The sequence below is a fragment of the Notamacropus eugenii genome, chromosome 1, assembly GCF_028372415.1.
Source record: "Notamacropus eugenii isolate mMacEug1 chromosome 1, mMacEug1.pri_v2, whole genome shotgun sequence".
Taxonomy (NCBI): Eukaryota; Metazoa; Chordata; class Mammalia; order Diprotodontia; family Macropodidae; genus Notamacropus; species Notamacropus eugenii.
This window is the reverse complement of record NC_092872.1, coordinates 707,000,167-707,017,686: the sequence shown is the minus strand read 5'-3', so window position 1 is coordinate 707,017,686 and position 17,520 is coordinate 707,000,167. Positions and strand designations below refer to the sequence as shown.

The following is a 17,520-nucleotide window of genomic DNA, read 5'->3' as shown; positions in this document are numbered from 1 at the left end:
TTAAATACAATTTCACCATAGTCATGTTGGATAGAAGAATTAAATTGAAAGAGAAAAAACATGAAACAGAACAAAACATGTAACACAAAAGAAAATGGTCTGCTTCATTCTGCGATCCAATTCCACAGTTCTTTCTCTGGATATATGAAAGGCGTTTTGCCTCAAAAGTTCATTGGGAATTTTTTTAGGTCCCTGCATTGCTATGAAGGACTAAGTCTACCAAGAAAATTCCTTGCACACTGTGGTTGTTGCTGTGTACAAAGTTCTCCTGGTTCTGCTCCTTTCATTCAGTATCAGTTCATAGAAGTCTTTCCAGGCCTTTCTGAAGCCCTCCTATTCATCATTTCTCATAGCACAATAGTATTCCATTACATTCATATACCACGACTTGTTCAGTCATTTCCCAGTTGATGGGCATCCCCTTGATTTCCAGTGCTTGGCCACCACAAAGAGAGCTGCTATAAGTATTTTTGTACATGTGGGACCCTTTCCCATTTTTATGATCTCTTTGGGATTCAGTCCTTGAAGTGGTATTGCTGGGTCAAAGGGAATGCACATTTTTGTAGCCCTTTGGGCATAATTCCAAATTGCTCTCCAGAATGGTTGAATTAGCTCACAGCTCCACCAAAATGAATTAGTGTTCCAGCTTTCCCACATCTTCTCCAGTATTTATCATCTTCCTGTTTTGTCATGTTAGCCAGTCTGATAGGTGTGCTATGGTACCTTAGAGTTTTGATTTGTATCTCTCTAATCAATAGGAAAACACCAACTCTTTCCGAACTAGGCAGTGGCATGGGGTGTAATGCCTGAGCACTAGTTAGAGACTACATTTTAGTCTGTTATGGAATGTTCCCAGGGATGTAGAATTCTGTTCTTGTAGGCTTCAGATTTACTTAGTCACTTAGATTCATGAAATCTTAGATTAAGGAACCGGCCAGATGAGTAGAGGTCCATTTTATACTTGAGGAAACTGAAGCACAGGAAAGTTACATCTTGTCCAGTCTAATATTTGCAATAAGTGGCAGAGGCTGATTCTTTTGATAGTTCATCAGGTATTCACACTGGTCCTCTTTTAGAAGCATTTTTAATGTTTAATTAATAATTTCATAAGACATCTTTAACATGTACAGATTTAAGCCAAACCTATAATTAACTAAATAAAGCTTTTTATAATAGTACAATCAGTTTGACATCTAATATGACTTCAATATTTTTATTAGCTTTTAGATTTTACATCACTCAGCTTTCACATCAATTCCTCCCTTTCGAACGTTGAAATGGAAATTTTTCCTTTCTGGCACTTTTCCTTCCTTTTGCATGCATTAATATATGCCACTACCTTGGGGGGTTGTGAGTGTGTGCAGGGACATGCTACTAGATTTTTTTTTTTTAAGGTTCTTGAACAGAAAATGAAGATGCTTCTTGGTCTTCTCTCATACATGGAAGTTTATGTATTTGGATTTTGAATATGATAATTGTAACAATTGATAGAACCATAGGGGTGTATGTGGGGGGGTGGGGGTGAAGAATCTGAAGCCCAGAGAAGTGCCAGAACAAGGCTGCACAGGACTTGAATCAAGCTAGTAAGCAGTGGTGCCCAAGGCATATCTAGGTCTTCTGAATGCAGCGAGGAAGGGAATACAGACTAGAAGTGGTATCTATTCTTGGGTGGGGGGACATTTGAGCTATTCAGTTTAACCCCTTAGGCAGCCTGTTGGTTCCCTCCTTTTGGGGGCTCACAGTACTGGTTACAAGGTTTAGTCCAGCTCAGAATTTCTGAGCTCACGCAATCATCTAAGCCTTAGCTTTCTCAGTAGCAGGGATAATGAGTGTATGCCACCAGTCCAGACAAATTCTTTTATTTGCAAGGGGGAGATTATGGAGTTGGGTGCTCCATCTTTGATGAAATTTCTTAAACTTATTTGAACTCTGAGGGAAAGACGCTATGCTACTTGGTCATCCATTGCTACAAGTCCCTGCTTGTTTGATTTATGTTCTTGGTTGGCAGCTCTGAGGAATCTTCCTTGGTGAGGAAAGAGGATAAAGGTATTATAGCACCTGCTATCTGCCAGGCACTATGGTAAGCACTTAAAAAAAATTAAATCTCCCATTTTGAGCCTAACAAGAAACATGTGAAATAGATGCTGTTATTACTTTTCCACTTTACAGTGGAGGAAAGACCAGAATATGGTTAATTGACTTGCCAAGGGCCATCCACCGAATAAGTGTCTGAGGCTGGATTTGAATGCACATCTCTGAGAACCCAGTGCTCTGTCCCTAAGCCACTAGCTGTTTCTAAACTTGGGATTAGAATGCCTAGAAATAAGGAAGATTTCACTCCCTGTCTCCAGCTTCTTGGCATCCAGGGATTCAACATCAATACCTTGGTTGTGTAGTTTAGGAAATAGTTATTTTTTCTTAGAAATTATGAATAGATGTCTAAGAATTTTGTGAAGCACTTTGTGTTAATGCTGCTTGTCTCATACAGCATAGTACCCCTAACACATCCCCTACCACTGTGAAGATCTCTCCTAGGTTATTTCTTTAGAAATGTTTGTGGATGGAGGACTGCCAAAAGATTGGGAAAGGATGAATGGGTGTGGATGATATTTGCTTTTTAATTACAGCTCTAGCTTTGTTTACTTTTAAAGATACTTAGATTACACAACTCTTCAGTAATAGGGTTGTCTTCAAAATTATTATTAGCTAGAAATGTCTTGTTGATGACAATTTAAGTCTTTCATGTGGCAGTATACTTCTCTTGTTTAAACAATGAAATTGAATACTTTAACACTTGGATCCAAAGTGAAGAATTCTTATCTATAAATAATTTTCATAGGTGAAATCTTGCATACAATAACTGCCTGTTATTACATAAGCCACGGCTTTTCCTGGAATGTCTCCCACCTGGCTTAGGTAATTCTTTTGTCTTTCCCTACCCACTCTGTGCCAAAAAATATTTGTTGAATTTAAATAACAGGTTTATGTGGCTTGAAAAAAGAATATTTGGCTTTTGTGGTAATTAAGTATTTTTCTTACCAAGTATCATTTGCACTTGGACATGGGGACCTTGGCTTAAACCTTTAAATTATTTTAAGTGCTTTTTTTTCCCCCTTGACATTCATTTTTAAGTAATAGAAATCTTTTAGCCCTGTGTTCTCCTTGTCCTTTAGTTCCTCTAAGGAGTGCTTATTGTTATTTCTTTTACAGGAATTTCATTTTATGGCTTAGCATGGTGTTTTTACTTTTGTTGTCAGATACTATAGGAATCGCCAGTAGAGATGGCCAAAATGTGGCTCTGTGAGTAGCTACAGCCCTTATTTCAGAAGCTCACCCATCTATACCTTGCGTTATTACCAAGTTGTTAAATTGGAGTATTGCAAGGTTAGGTATTGGATGCAGGTGGTCTTGAGTCTTCGTGTTGCATGAGTTGCTTTAAGTTTTGCAAGGTGAGTGTTTAAGAAATAGCACCCATTCCAAAATGTCATGTGTTAAAAAAAGTATGAAAGACTATGGGGGTTTCTGTGCGTAAAGTAGGATGCTTCATTGAGATGCTTTATGCACTTTCCAGATAAAGGATCCCTAGGTGAGCTATCAGAGAGAAAAGTGGATAATTGCAAAAGCAGCAGATTTTTAGTCACCAAGAGCAGTGGAAAAGGGTGCTGAAATAGAGAAGATGCTTAATTCCTCTAGAGAAAAGTTGAATTGAAATTGATGGGTAGTAGTAGGGTTGATTAGCTCTAGGAGTTTTAATCCTAAGGGAAAGTTCCTAGAGTAAAAGTCTAGAGACCTAAATTCTAAGAAGAATGACTGAAAGGCATTATTTAGTTCTCCAGTCAGGTATTTTACTAGATAGGCTAACGTAGAAATATGCAAGTGAAACAGGTCCTTCCCTTAAGTAGAATGTATGCAAGTAAATAGATTTTTCATTTATTACACATTCAGATTGCCACCTTAAGAAGGAGTCGTTTCAACTGTCTCTCTTTTATCTGGGATTAAGTCAAATATCTGGTCTACCCTCCCACAATCATTTTAATTTTATTTACACTTCCAAAATGTGTGGGTCCTCATGGACTTACAAGTATCTTATTATTTACCCTCTTTGTAGTGGTGGGAGCTTAAATGCATGATATTGACACAGTGCTTCAAATTTATTTTTCAGTGAGAAGTGTTGAGCATATTTGCTTCGTTTTTTAAGATTGAATAATTTCTCTTAGCAAGCATGTATTAAGCTCTTAATACAGTCTACACATTGTACTCAGCGCTGGAGACACACAAAAAAGGCAATGGAATGGATCGTATTTCATTTAGGGGGTATGATGTGCAAACAGCAATCCATATGCAAGACACATACAGAGTGTTAACTTTTAAGTGAATAGGAATGGAAATAAAACAGCAAAACTCTGTGTATGTGTGTGTGTGTATGTATATTTCTATGCACACATGTCAAAGTATGGAATTTAGAAATACTGTTTATAGTCCTAATACTTTACTAGTATCCATTCTTTCTCTTCTTCTCCCCCTTTATTCTGCCTTCTCTCTTAGGATTGATATTTGGTTGTAAAAGACATGAAATCAGTATTCTTTACTTTTCACCTAGGACACATTTCTATAAATGTGGTGCTATTTTTAAGATATCTTTGATTTGTTCCACCTGTGTATCAAGCATGGAAGTCCTTTTCCTTCAGGTAATGATAGAAAAAATTCTGTGATTGGGTGAAGTAGGCTTAATTTTTAATTTAGAGACAACTGTATTTGTTATTTGAGTTTTTAATATGCCCCTTTCTATGTATGGAGCCTTTCTAACATAGAGCAAGCAAGCAAAAGATATAAAATGAGAATTAGTTTGGTGAAATGCTTCCTGGAGATTGAGTTTTTAGCATACTTAGGACCAAAAGCCAAGGGAATTTGCTTCCAGACAATTAAAATGTATGAATCCCTGTAGAGCCCATTAGCTGGAAAGTGTCAGATTTCTGTTTTATACTGTAATCAACAAAAAAGGACTCTTTAGTCCTTCTCTCTGAAAACCAGTTCTCTAGCAAATTCACTTTTCTGAACTCTAGTGACTTTTCTTATGGCCAATAGGCTCAAATACAAAATCCTCTGGCATTCATAGTCCTTCCTAACCTGGGGTAGAGTAGGGGGCACCTTTCCAGTGCTACATTTTACTCCATCCCAGTACTCTTCCATCCAGTAATATTGGTCTCCTGGCTGTTCTCCTCCTCTCTATTTCCTGGCTTACTTTAAGTCCTGACTAAAAGTCCCCGTTCTCCAAATAGCCTTTCCTAACTCCTTTTAAGTGTAGTACCTTCCTCTTATTTCCAATTTATCCTATATATTGCTTGTTTGTACATATATTTTCTTGCTATCTCGCCTAAAATATTGTGAACTCCTTGGGTGCTGGGAGGGATTGTTTTTTGCCTCCTTGTACCTTCCCTGGAACGTAGAGAGAGGTTCTGTTGGATCCTAGAAGTGACAAAGAGACATTATAGCTTATTGATCAGCGATATGATATTGTTAGACCTGTGCTTTAGGGGGAATGTTTCAGCATCTGAGTAGGCAATGGATTGGAGTGGGGAGAGATCTGAGAGGATCTGAGATAGGGAGAACAGGCCAGAGGTGATCATGGCTTGAGCTAGGATTAGGTGACTGAGTGAGTTAGAAGGAAATGGATGTGAGAGATGTTGTGGAGGTAGTATCTATAACATTGCCAAGTGATTGGAAATAGGAGCTGAGGATGATTTTGAGGTTGTGAAGTAACTTGTGACTTGAAGGTTTGTGTTATCCTTGACAGAAACAGGGGAAGTCAAAAAGGGCAAGTTTCATGTGGAATAAAATGAGTTTTGTTTTGGACATTTTCAGATGGAGATGCATCTAGGATAATCTTGTTGGACATGTCCATTGGGACATTGGTGATGTTGGATGAGTTTAGAAGAGAGAGTAGGGCTGGGCATAGAGGTTGAGAAGTAATCTTTGTAGAGGCGATTGAATGTGCAAACTGTGATGAGGTTACTGAAAGAGACAAAGACCCCCAGGACCTAGTCTGTGGTCCTCTTAAAGGTCCTCTGTCTGAACTAAAGCCTAAAGAAATTTTTGTGGAGTTGATCAAGTGACAAGAAAAGAAATTATATATCCTTTGGGTATGTAGAAAGCAGGAATTATTCACATAGTTATGCACTAGTATGTCTGTCCTAGTTTTTTCACCCGTTTTTCATCTCTTCCCCCTCCCCAACTTACAGAGAAAATAAAAATTGTTTAAATAAAAATTGTTTAAAATTCATTTTATTAAAAAAATACTCTCCCTGCTATCTCCCCTTCCCCACATTGAGGAAATAAGAAAAAATAAGAAAAAACCCTCTGCTAAAACCATGTATTGTCAGGCAAAAATTTCCATATAGATCATGTCCAGAAAGAGAGGGCTCTTTATTCTGAGTCATCACCTCTCTATCAGGAGATGGGTAGCATGTTTCATCATTAGATCTATGGAACTGTGGTTGGTCATTGTATGGAAGGAACTCCCCATGTATTTCATAGTTGTTTGTCTTTGTATTATTGTTGTTGGATCCAGATCATACTTGCTAACCTTGGGTGTCCTACAGGGTTCTATCCTAGGTCTTCTTCTACCAACTCCTATGGATTCAATAATCATATCTATGCAGTAGATCTCAGATCTGCTTTCCAAATCTAACCTGACCTCTGACCTCTAGTCTCTCATCTTCAATTACCTATTAATTATTTAGAATTGGATGCCCCATAGATATTTTAAAATCAGCATGTCCCAACATAATCAATTATTTTTTTTATTATTATTTTTTAATGTTTAACAATCACTGCCATACAATTGAGATTTTATCCCCCCCACACCTACTCCCCACTACCCCCCTCCCTCCCCACTACTGCATACAATTCTGTATAGATTCTACATATACTTTCCTATTGAGTATATTTTCACTATAGTCATGCTATGTAGTCAGACTAAAATAAATGGAAGAAATCATATAACAAATCAAAACATGATACACAAAAACTTACACATACACAAACATGATCTGCTACATTTTGTGAATGACTTCCATATTTCTTTCTCTGAGTGTGGAAGGCATTTTTCCTTGAGAACCACCTTTGGGATTTTTTTTTTTTTATAAGAAGTTTTTGCGTTATTACAAAATTCCAAGTCTACCGGAAAAAACTCTCACACACTGTGGTCGTTGCTGTGCACAAAGTTCTCCTGGTTCTGCTCCTTTCACTCAGCATCAGGTCATATAAGTCCTTCCAGGCCTCTCTGAAGTCTTTTTTTTTTTTTTTTATATTTTTATTTTGTAATGTTTAACAATCACTGCCATACAATTGCGATTTTATCCCTCCCCACCTACTCCCCACTACCCCCCTCCCTCCCCACGACTGCATACAATTCTGTATAGTTTCTACATATACTTTCCTATTGAGTATATTTTCACTATAGTCATGCTATGTAGTCAGACTAAGATAAATGAAAGAAATCGTATAACAAATCAGAACATGATACACAAACACATACACATACACAAACATGATCTGCTACAATATGTGAGTGACTTCCATATTTCTCTCTCTGAGTGTGGCAGGCATTTTGCCTTGAGATCCTCCATTGGGATTTTTTTTTTTTTTTTTTTGGTAAGAAGTTCTTGTGTTATTACAAAAATCTAAGTCTACCAGAAAAAACTCTCACACACTGTGGTTGTTGCTGTGCATAAAGTTCTCCTGGTTCTGCTCCTTTCACTCAGCATCAGGTCATATAAGTCCTTCCAGGCCTCTCTGAAGTCTTCTTGTTCATCATTTCTTATGGCACAATAGTACTCCATTACATTCATATACCATAATTTATTCAGCCATTCCCCAATTGATGGACATCCCCTTGACTTCCAGTTTTTGGCAACTACATAGAGTGCTGCTATAAATATTTTTGTACTTGTGGGACCCTTTCCCATTTTTATGATCTCTTGGGGATATAGTCCCAGTAGCGATATTGCTGGGTCAAAGGGTATGCACATTTTTGTAGCCCTTTGGGCATAGTTCCAAATTGCTCTCCAGAATGGTTGGATGCGCTCACAGCTCCACCAACAATGAATTAGTGTTCCAACTCTCCCACATCCTCTCCAGCATTTATCATTTTTTTGTTCTGTCATGTTTGCCAATCTTATAGGTGTGATGTGGTACCTCAGAGTTGTTTTGATTTGCATCTCTCTAATCAATAGTGATTTAGAGCATTTTTTCATATGATTATAGATATCTTTAATTTCTTCCTCTGAAAATTGCTGTTCATATCCTTTGACCATTTATCAATTGGGGAATGACTTGTATGATTATACATATGAGTCAGTTCTCTATATATTCTAGAAATGAGGCCTTTATCCCCGAGCTTAGCTGTAAAAATTCTTTCCCAATTTACTACATCCCTCCGGATTTTGGTTGCATTGGGTTTGGTTGTGCAAAAACTTCTCAGTTTAATGTAATCAAAGTTATCCATTTTGCATTTCATAATGCTTTCTATCTCTCCTTTAGTAAAGAATTCTTCCCTTCTCCATAGATTTGATAAATACACTATTCCTTGCTTCTCCAGTTTATTCATGGTATCAGTCTTTATACCTAAATCATGTACCCATTTGGACTTTATTCTTGTGTGCGGTGTCAGGTATGGGTCTATGCCTAGTTTCCGCCACACTGTTATCCAGTTTTCCCAGCAATTTTTGTCAAACAATGAGTTCTTATCCCAGAATCTGGGTTCCTTGGGTTTATCAAACAGAAGGTTGCTATATTCCTTGCCTACTGCATCTTGAGTGCCAAGTCTATTCCACTTGTCTACCTCTCTGTTTCTTAGCCAATACCAAGTGGTTTTGATAATTGCTGCTTTATAGTACAGTTTGAGGTCTGGTAGCGCTAGGCCACCTTCCCAAGCATTTCTTTTCATTAGTCCCTTTGGTATTCTGGACCTTTTGTTTTTCCAAATGAATTTTGATATTATTTTATCCAGCTCTAGAAAATAATTGTCTGATAGTTTAATTGGTATGGCACTAAATAAGTATATTAATTTAGGTAGAATTGTCATTTTTATTATATTAGCATGGCCTACCCATGAGCAACTAATGTTTTTCCACTTACTTAAATCTGACTTTATTTGTGCAAAAAGTGTCTTGTAATTGTGTTCATATAATCCCTGGGTTTGCTTTGGCAGGTAGACTCCTAAGTATTTTATACTGTCTACCCTAGCTTTAAATGGGATTTCTCTTTCTATCTCTTGCTGTTGGACTTTGTTGCTAATATATAGGAACGCAGAAGATTTGTGTGGGTTTATTTTGTAACCTGCAACTTTGCCAAAGTTGTTTATTAATTCAAGTAATTTTTTACTTGAATCTCTGGGATTCTCTAGGTAAATCATCATATCATCTGCAAAGAGTGATAACTTAAGTTTCTTTTTTTTTATTTTTATTTATTTATTTTTTTTATTTTTTAATGTTTAACAATCACTGCCATACAATTGAGATTTTATCCCCCCCCACCCCCCACTACCCCCCTCCCTCCCCACTACTGCATACAATTCTGTATAGATTCTACATATACTTTCCTATTGAGTATATTTTCACTATAGTCATGCTATGTAGTCAGACTAAAATAAATGAAAGAAATCGTATAACAAATCAGAACATGATACACAAACACATACACATACACAAACATGATCTGCTACATTTTGTGAGTGACTTCCATATTTCTTTCTCTGAGTGAACTTAGTTTCTTCTTTGGCTATTCTTATTCCTTGAATATCTTTATCTTGTCTAATTGCTACAGCTAACATTTCTAGTACCATATTGAATAATAGTGGTGATAATGGACAACCTTGTTTCACCCCTGATCTTATTGGGAATGCATCTAGCTTATCCCCATTGCATATAATGCTTGCTGAAGGTTTTAGATAGATATTGCTTATTATTTTATGGAAAGTTCCCTTTATTCCTACGTTCTCCAGTGTTTTTAGTAGGAATGGGTGTTGTATTTTGTCAAAAGCTTTTTCTGCATCTATTGAGATAATCATGTGGTTTTTGTTAGCTTTGTTGTTGATGTGATCAGTAATGCTAATAGTTTTCCTAATATTGAACCAGCCCTGTAATCCTGGTATGAATCCTACCTGATCATAATGTATTAATCTCGTGATAAGATGCTGTATTCGTTTTGCTAAAATCTTATTTAAAATTTTTGCATCTATATTCATTAGGGAAATTGGTCTATAATTTTCTTTCTCTGTTTTGTCTCTTCCTGGTTTGGGTATCAAAACCATATTTGTATCATAGAAAGAATTTGGGAGGACTCCTTCTTCCCCAATTTTCAAAAATAGTCTATATAGTATTGGAATTAACTGTTCTTTAAATGTGTGATAGAATTCACTTGTGAATCCATCTGGCCCTGGAGATTTTTTCCTAGGGAGTTCATTGATGACTTGTTCAATTTCTTTTTCTGAAATGGGGTTGTTTAAGTATTCAACTTCCTCTTCTGTTAATCTGGGCAATTTGTATTTTTTAAAATATTCATCCATCTCGTTTAGATTATCGAGTTTGTGGGCATAAAGTTGGGCAAAGTAGTTTCTAATTATTGTTTTAATTTCCTCCTCATTGGAGGTGAGTTCACCCCTTTCATTTTTAATATTAGTAATTTGATTTTCTTCTTTTTTTTAATCAGATTGACCAAAGGTTTATCAATTTTATTAGTTTTTTCATAAAACCAACTATTGGTTTTATTTATTAATTCAATAGTTTTCTTAATTTCAATTTTATTAATCTCTCCTTTGGTTTTCAGTATTTCTAATTTGGTATTTACTTGGGGATTTTCAATTTGTTCTTTTTCTAGCTTTTTCAACTGCAAGCCTAAGTCATTGATCTCCTCTTTCTCTATTTTATTTATGTAAGCATTCAAAGATATAAAACTTCCCCTAATAACTGCTTTTGCAGTATCCCATAAGTTTTGGTATGTTGTCTCACTATTGTCATTCTCTTGAATGAAATTGTTGATTGTTTCTATGATTTCTTCTTTAACCCACACCTTCTTCAGAATTAAATTATTTAGTTTCATAATCAATTATTTTTGTCCCTAGGTTCTCTTCACTTTTGAACATTTCTGTTAATGTTGATGGTGTCACAATTTTCCCAGTCATTTAGCTCCCAACCTAGGTGTCATCCTCAATTCCTTACTCTCTTTGCAAACCACAGGTGTGGACTGGCACTGATGCCCACCACACCCCCAAGTTGTTTACCAGGGTCTGTCATCTTACATTTGTAACATCTCTTGAATATATTCCCTTCTTAAGATTCTGAGTGTCACCTGGCAGGATAAGGTTACAGACACTGAAGTCCTTGCTTGAGCTGAACTGCCAAGCATTCAAATTATGCTTCAGAGCGCAACTCTGATGAGCTGACCATGTTGTTCAAATGCAAAATGTACACTTGCCAAAAAGACTATTTTATGGAGAACTCACATGGAGCAGGCAGTCACATGGTGGTCAGAAGAAGTGACACAAGGTCACTCTCAAGGGCTCTCTCAAGAACTTTGGATCTGACAGTGCAACATGGGAGACACTGAGTGCACAGGACTGCTCAGTATGGCATGCCAATATCAGAAGGGGTGCTGTGCTCTATGAGCAAAGCAGAACTGAGACAGCACAAAGGAAATGTAGCATGCACAAATTTGGGGTATCTGCCCCAAATATTCACATGGACTACTATCTGTGGCCAGCCTGTGATGGAGCATTCTGAACCCATGTTTGTCTGATCAGCCACAGTCGGACACACTGAAATTTCACTTTATCACAGTGATGTCATTTTGGTCCCCCTTCAAAGACGAAGGACAACAGCCAACCAACTAACTACTCTGGTACAGGCCTATATCTTCTCACTCTTGGACAGTTGCAATAGTTTGGAGATTGGTCAGCCTGCCACAAGTCTTTCCAGTCCTTCCTCCATATAGTTGTCAAACTGATCTTCCTAAAACACAGGTCCAAATTTGTCAACCTCCCCCCGCCCCCCTAACCTCCCCATTCCAATGGCTCTTATTGGCCTTTAGAGTCCTTCATAGTCTAGCCTCCCTTCCTAATCTTATACCCTTTAGATTCTACCATGCAGTGACAGTCTTTCTTAGAGTTCCTAGAACAAGATACTCCATCTCTCACCTCCTGCCACTTTTACTGGCTGTCCTTCATGCCAGGAATGTTCCCCCTTCTCATTTCTGTCTACAGGCTTGCCTGGCTTACTTCAGGTTCCTGCTGAAATCCCACGCTTTACAGGAAACCTTTCCTGATCCCTCTTACTTCTATAACTTTGCTTCTCTTAATTATTTCCTATTTAAATAGTACATTGCTTGTTTGTTCATAGTTGTTTGCTAGTTCCTCCTCTATAAGATTGTAAATTCCTTGAAAGCTGGGGCTGTCTTCTGCCTTTTGTTGTATCTCTAGCACTTTGTATCATATATGTAGTAGGTGTTTAATAAATGTTTATTAACTTATTATTGACGTCTTTTGCTCACTTCACTCCTTCAGATCTTTCTCCAAAGGGCACCACATTGGCAAAACAATAAATTATCTTCTAATGGATACAGAAATGTGAAGGGTCTAAAAGAGTCAAGCTCTCCTTCAGACACAGCAGCAAAATAAATGGCACAAGATAAAAAAGTGACCAAGAAAACCCAAGAGAAATATTATCAAGTTTCTCCATTTAGTCTAGGACATCAGAATAACATTAGCAGAAGTTTTTTGGTGATTGGAAAGAAGGCTCAAAAAGGCAGCCTCATGGGCTTGTATGGAAAAACTTTATTCCACTCTTTCGTGTGTGTGTGTGTGTGTGTGTGTGTGTGTGAGAGAGAGAGAGAGAGAGAGATAGGGATTCATGGACTGATTGATTATATAGATCAGGTATTCATAACTTGCTATCATCCTGTTTTAAAAAATATTTTAATAATTATGTTTCAGTATAATTGTTTTTCATTATAATACTATGTGTTTTATTTTATGTACTCAGAAACGAGTCTGAGAAGTCCATAGAGGTTGGAGGTGGGTTTTAAACAAAGGTTAAAATCCCTGCTATAGGTAAACCTAAGGCCAGTTTTTAGGACTTCCTGACTACCTACTTCTTTGTCCTTCATCAGTTGCTTTTCTGTATTATTGCCAAGCAAAATTATTGAAACACCTCCTAAAGCACTATTGTAAGTCTCAGGGAATTGAGGTTTAGAGTATTCCTTGCATGTTATAGAAGGTGGACAAATGGTGTAATAGATGAAATTTAGATTTTTAAGAGCTGTTAGCATGGAAACATGTTTTCTTACAAGAATCAGAAGCTGAAATTAATTTTAAAACAAGTCACTTAACATTCAATACAGTTAAGCTACCTGATTGTTTCAGTGTCCCTAGATAGCATAGGAAGAGATAATCTTTTTCATATTTCTAATGTTGGAAATTATGTTCTTCTGTTTCATTCTCTTAGTAAATAATTATGAATAGGTTTAAGCTAGATGGAATGGATCTGATCTTTTTTTTTTTTATAGCGGGAACTTTATGGTTTTTGAACAATTTAAACAAATAACATTTTTTAAGTACTTATGTTCAGCTAAGTTTAGGGGATACAAAGAAAGGTAATAGTCCTTTCTTTATGTCTCCAGTGCTGGCACATAGTAGGCACTTAACAAATGATTGTCTATTGGTGAGGAGCCCTAAGGAGGTCAGCCCAGCTGAGTCACAGAAGGCATCATATAATAAACAGTGGAAGGCATAGGGAATCTGCTAGAACTTAGATTGAGTAGGGGCAGGGGAGGAAGGAACATGGTTGAACCTATTCTTTAAAAATTTCACCTTGTCAGCTGAGTGGAAAACAGGTTAGAGTGGGGAGAGACTTCAGGCAGGGAATCCTATTAGAAAAACTGTTAAAATAATCTGGGAGAGAGGGAATGAGGGGCTGAATGAATAATGATGCTGGCTGTGAGAATGTAGTGAAGGTACATAGACATTTTATGAATGCTAGTCAGAAAACGTTAAGCTCCTACTGTGTGCCAGACACTGGGGATTTCAAGGAAGGCCAACATTTATCCTCTCCCCAAAAAATCACCCCAAAACAAAAATAAAAACTAAACTCCTCAAAGCACATAGAGCCTTTGTTCTGAAAGAGCTCACAGTCTGATTTCGGAAGGAAGAAGACATGCAGACAAGTATGCACAAACTAGATAACTAGGACAATTTGGAGACAATTAACAGAAGTGATGCACCGACATTGAGGGTGATTGGGAAAGGCTTCCTTAAAATGACAGGAGCTCAGTAGAATGAATTGAGGAGAGAGAATTACAAGGGATAGGTTTTGAAAATTCCTGGAGTTGGGGGATGCAGTATCTTCTGTGAGGACCATTCAGGAGACTGATGTCCCTGGATTGCAGAGTGTGAGTTATGGGGGAGGGAGGAGGAAAGTTGGGAGGTAGAAGGCTAGTTTATGAAAGGCTTTGATCTTCCAACACAGTGGGTAATAGAGAGCCACTGGAGTTTATTGAATATTGATGTAGCAAGGTTAGACATATGTTTTAGGAAACTTAGAATCTTCCAGAGGTTTGACTGGAATAGTGAGAGATTTTAGTCAGGGAGAGAAACCTGCAAGCTATCACACCTGTTCCAGGCATGAAGTGTTGAGATCTATACCATTGGTGACACGGTCATAGAAGGAGGCATTTATGAGGGGTATTATAGCTGTAAAAGGACAACCTTTGGCAACAGATTGGATAAAGAGTTGGAGGGAAGAATGAGGAGTCAAGGATGAGACCCTGGGATAGATGATATTCTTGACAGCAATAGGAAAGCTACAAAGAGGCTTGAGGGAGGTGGGGAGAAGGGCAAGATTTGGATGTGGTGAGTGCAAGTGAGGATTTGAGTACCATAACAAGTGAGTGCTTTGATAGCATGTTAGATTTCCCCCCCTTTGATTTCAAGAGAAGATTATGATTATTCTAAGCAAAAGTATAATTAAACTTATATTACTTAGTCCATATAAGGTCAGTATAGGCCTCATTGAAGGGCTACTTTGATACTGACCCTCCCCTCTACAGGCCCGTGCGCCGCCCTCCCCCCCAGTCAACAACACTATTCTGTTGTAGAAGATGTGATGTGCTTGTTCCATAGGGTAGTGTGGGACAAAGCAGACTGCATCTTAATTTGTACCAGGCTGAGTGAAGGATCAGGAGGGGTGTGTTTGTAAGTAGAAGTGGATAACCTTGTTGGTAAAGCATGGTATTTTAAGAATGGGTACAGGATTTCCTAGCTTTGAAGTTGTAGCATATTTTACTTTGGATGTTTTGTTCAAATGGGAAGATTTTTCTTTTGAAAGATGGAATTAACAAGTTAATATTTACTTTTACTCTTTTTTTTGTTTGTTTCAGAATTACACACAGCTGCTTTGTGACTTGTGTTGGATTTAATATATACATCCTGATAAAAGACTGCTTTCAGCTATGGAATCGGTAAATATTTTAGTGGTTTACTTCTCATTTTTTCATTTGTTGCATTGTTTTGCGGAGATCTTATGCAAATACTGTATCATTTTACAAGTTCTTTTTTCTTAGGTCTTAATGTCCAATTTTAGTTAAATAAATGCCTTTTTATGTGACTGTACTAGAGATTAAGTAGTTTTTAGCCTGTATCCATGACAAATTATTGTAGCCTTTAGAACTTTTGTATTACTTAGGTGGTAATTAGCATTAGGGTGTCAATGAATAGCTTCTATAGGATCATACCGTATTCTTCTGAGTAAGTAAGTGAGTGGCTACAAGCCTGACGCCTGGTTGTGTTCTCTTCAGTTGTCTGAGTCCTGTTTCAAGAAACACTTAGGAGCAATCACTCTGTCCTTTCTCAGTGGGCACTGACAGTTCAGGATAATAGTAGCTTTTATACTTTTGAGAATTAGTATTATTATTTTTAGAAACCTTATAGGACTGACCATATTTTAATATTATTTTTTGTTAATTTTGTAGTAAAGTTGCTTCTGTTTCATATCTACTTGTTTTTGTCTTTGAATTCTCTAAGCTAAAGGTGGTACAGTTTTGTTGGGTCTGCCCTGATGCTTTGTCTTGACTGATGGAAAATTCTAGTGCATCACATTACATTCTTTTCAAACCAATGATTACTCAAACTGAGCTGACTTCTTCTTTTACTGGAAGCAAGAGTGGGAAAGATAATGTTAATAATTTATTTCAAGTTTAGATTTTCTTAACAAGGTATGTTTAGCAGAAGTGTAGGCAAAGCTAGTTATTTCATGTTACCATTCTTATTTCTTAATACATCTTTTTTTCACCTCTCAGGGATATAAATACCAGTAAAACCTGTTGCATCCTCAAAATTTGCCCTTTATCATAAAATAAATCATGCAGTGGGGCCAATTGAATTTTAAAATAAATTCTTTCCCTTTCTTGCCTTTGCTCAAGGGGATTTCCTTATTTTTTGACTTCAGTGTTAAGTGAAGTAAGCCACTTGGAAGCACGTTGTTGTCTTGCTATAATTGTTATCATTGCTTCCTCCAGCCACTTGCTTTCTACCTTGTACTTAGTGATTGTTGAAATCTGTGCTTCTGATTGCATGCATTCTTATATTTGTTTTCCCTTAGTTTAGGAAATGAGTATTAGTGCAAAAAGAAAGGTAGGTCAGCATGTCTGAGGAAGAGAGAGAGAGAGAGAGTGTGTGTGTGAGTATGAATCTGCTGCAGCTAGCAAGAGAGAACTAATGAGATATTGATGGATCTGTTCATTTTTAGAAACTTATTTGCAATACTGGGTCACATTCATTTAGGTGATTCAGGCGAACGAGGGTCCATTTGGGTTGTGAAAGTATCCATAGGTTCCATTTGTTGGCTGGTTGACTACTTCATTTTGGATGTTTAAGACATTTATTTCCCGTGAAAATTTATTATCTAATTAGAGACAAAACTACACAGGGTAAATGATAGTGAAAGGAATATCTGTCACGTGAGTTTGCAGGCAAATGAAGGCAGACATCTTGGGAATGGAAGAATCATTGGGTGGAATGACCTTGCTGGACAGAGGAGTTGGTTAGTGAGTGTTTGCTGGCTGATTTCTTGACTTGAGCTGAGTCTTTAAGGATGGATAGGTTAAATAGAAGAAACAGTAGGAAACTGAAATAAGAAAGTTCTTTTTAGGTATATTTAGATGGTCACTGGCTGGAGGGCTTTGTGTTGAGGAGTAGCATAAAGGAAATATTAACTTCTGATTTTTGAGATCCTTGATTTGGGATTTTATTTCACTAGGTAGTGGGAATCCATTTAAAGATTTTTTTTTTTTAAATAAAGGACATGGAGAGAGTTGATAGTATTAAAATTAAGTATAGCAACATGTGACTCAATATTTAACAGTTTGAGACCAAGATAAGAAATTTTTGTTTTTCCTTCATCAATATTATTTCAAATAATTAAAAACTAAGGATTTCCTTAACAAAAAGAAAGCAGTGTATCAGTAAGTCTT

The 17,520-nt window shown here is 37.1% G+C and overlaps 1 protein-coding gene across 13 annotated transcripts in view; it reads left to right on the top strand.

Annotated features, from left to right (window-relative positions):
* Positions 1 to 17,520, top strand: part of ANKRD11 (ankyrin repeat domain containing 11) — a 376,722-nt gene that overhangs the window by 80,229 nt on the left and 278,973 nt on the right. For 12 of the 13 annotated variants that reach the window (XM_072636472.1, XM_072636524.1, XM_072636500.1 and 9 more), the window contains one exon: positions 15,430 to 15,510. The exons of the other annotated variant lie outside the window; for it this stretch is intronic. The gene's annotated coding sequence lies outside the window, so the exon portion shown is untranslated. The remainder of the gene's footprint in view (positions 1 to 15,429; positions 15,511 to 17,520) is intronic. 13 annotated transcript variants of the gene reach the window in all.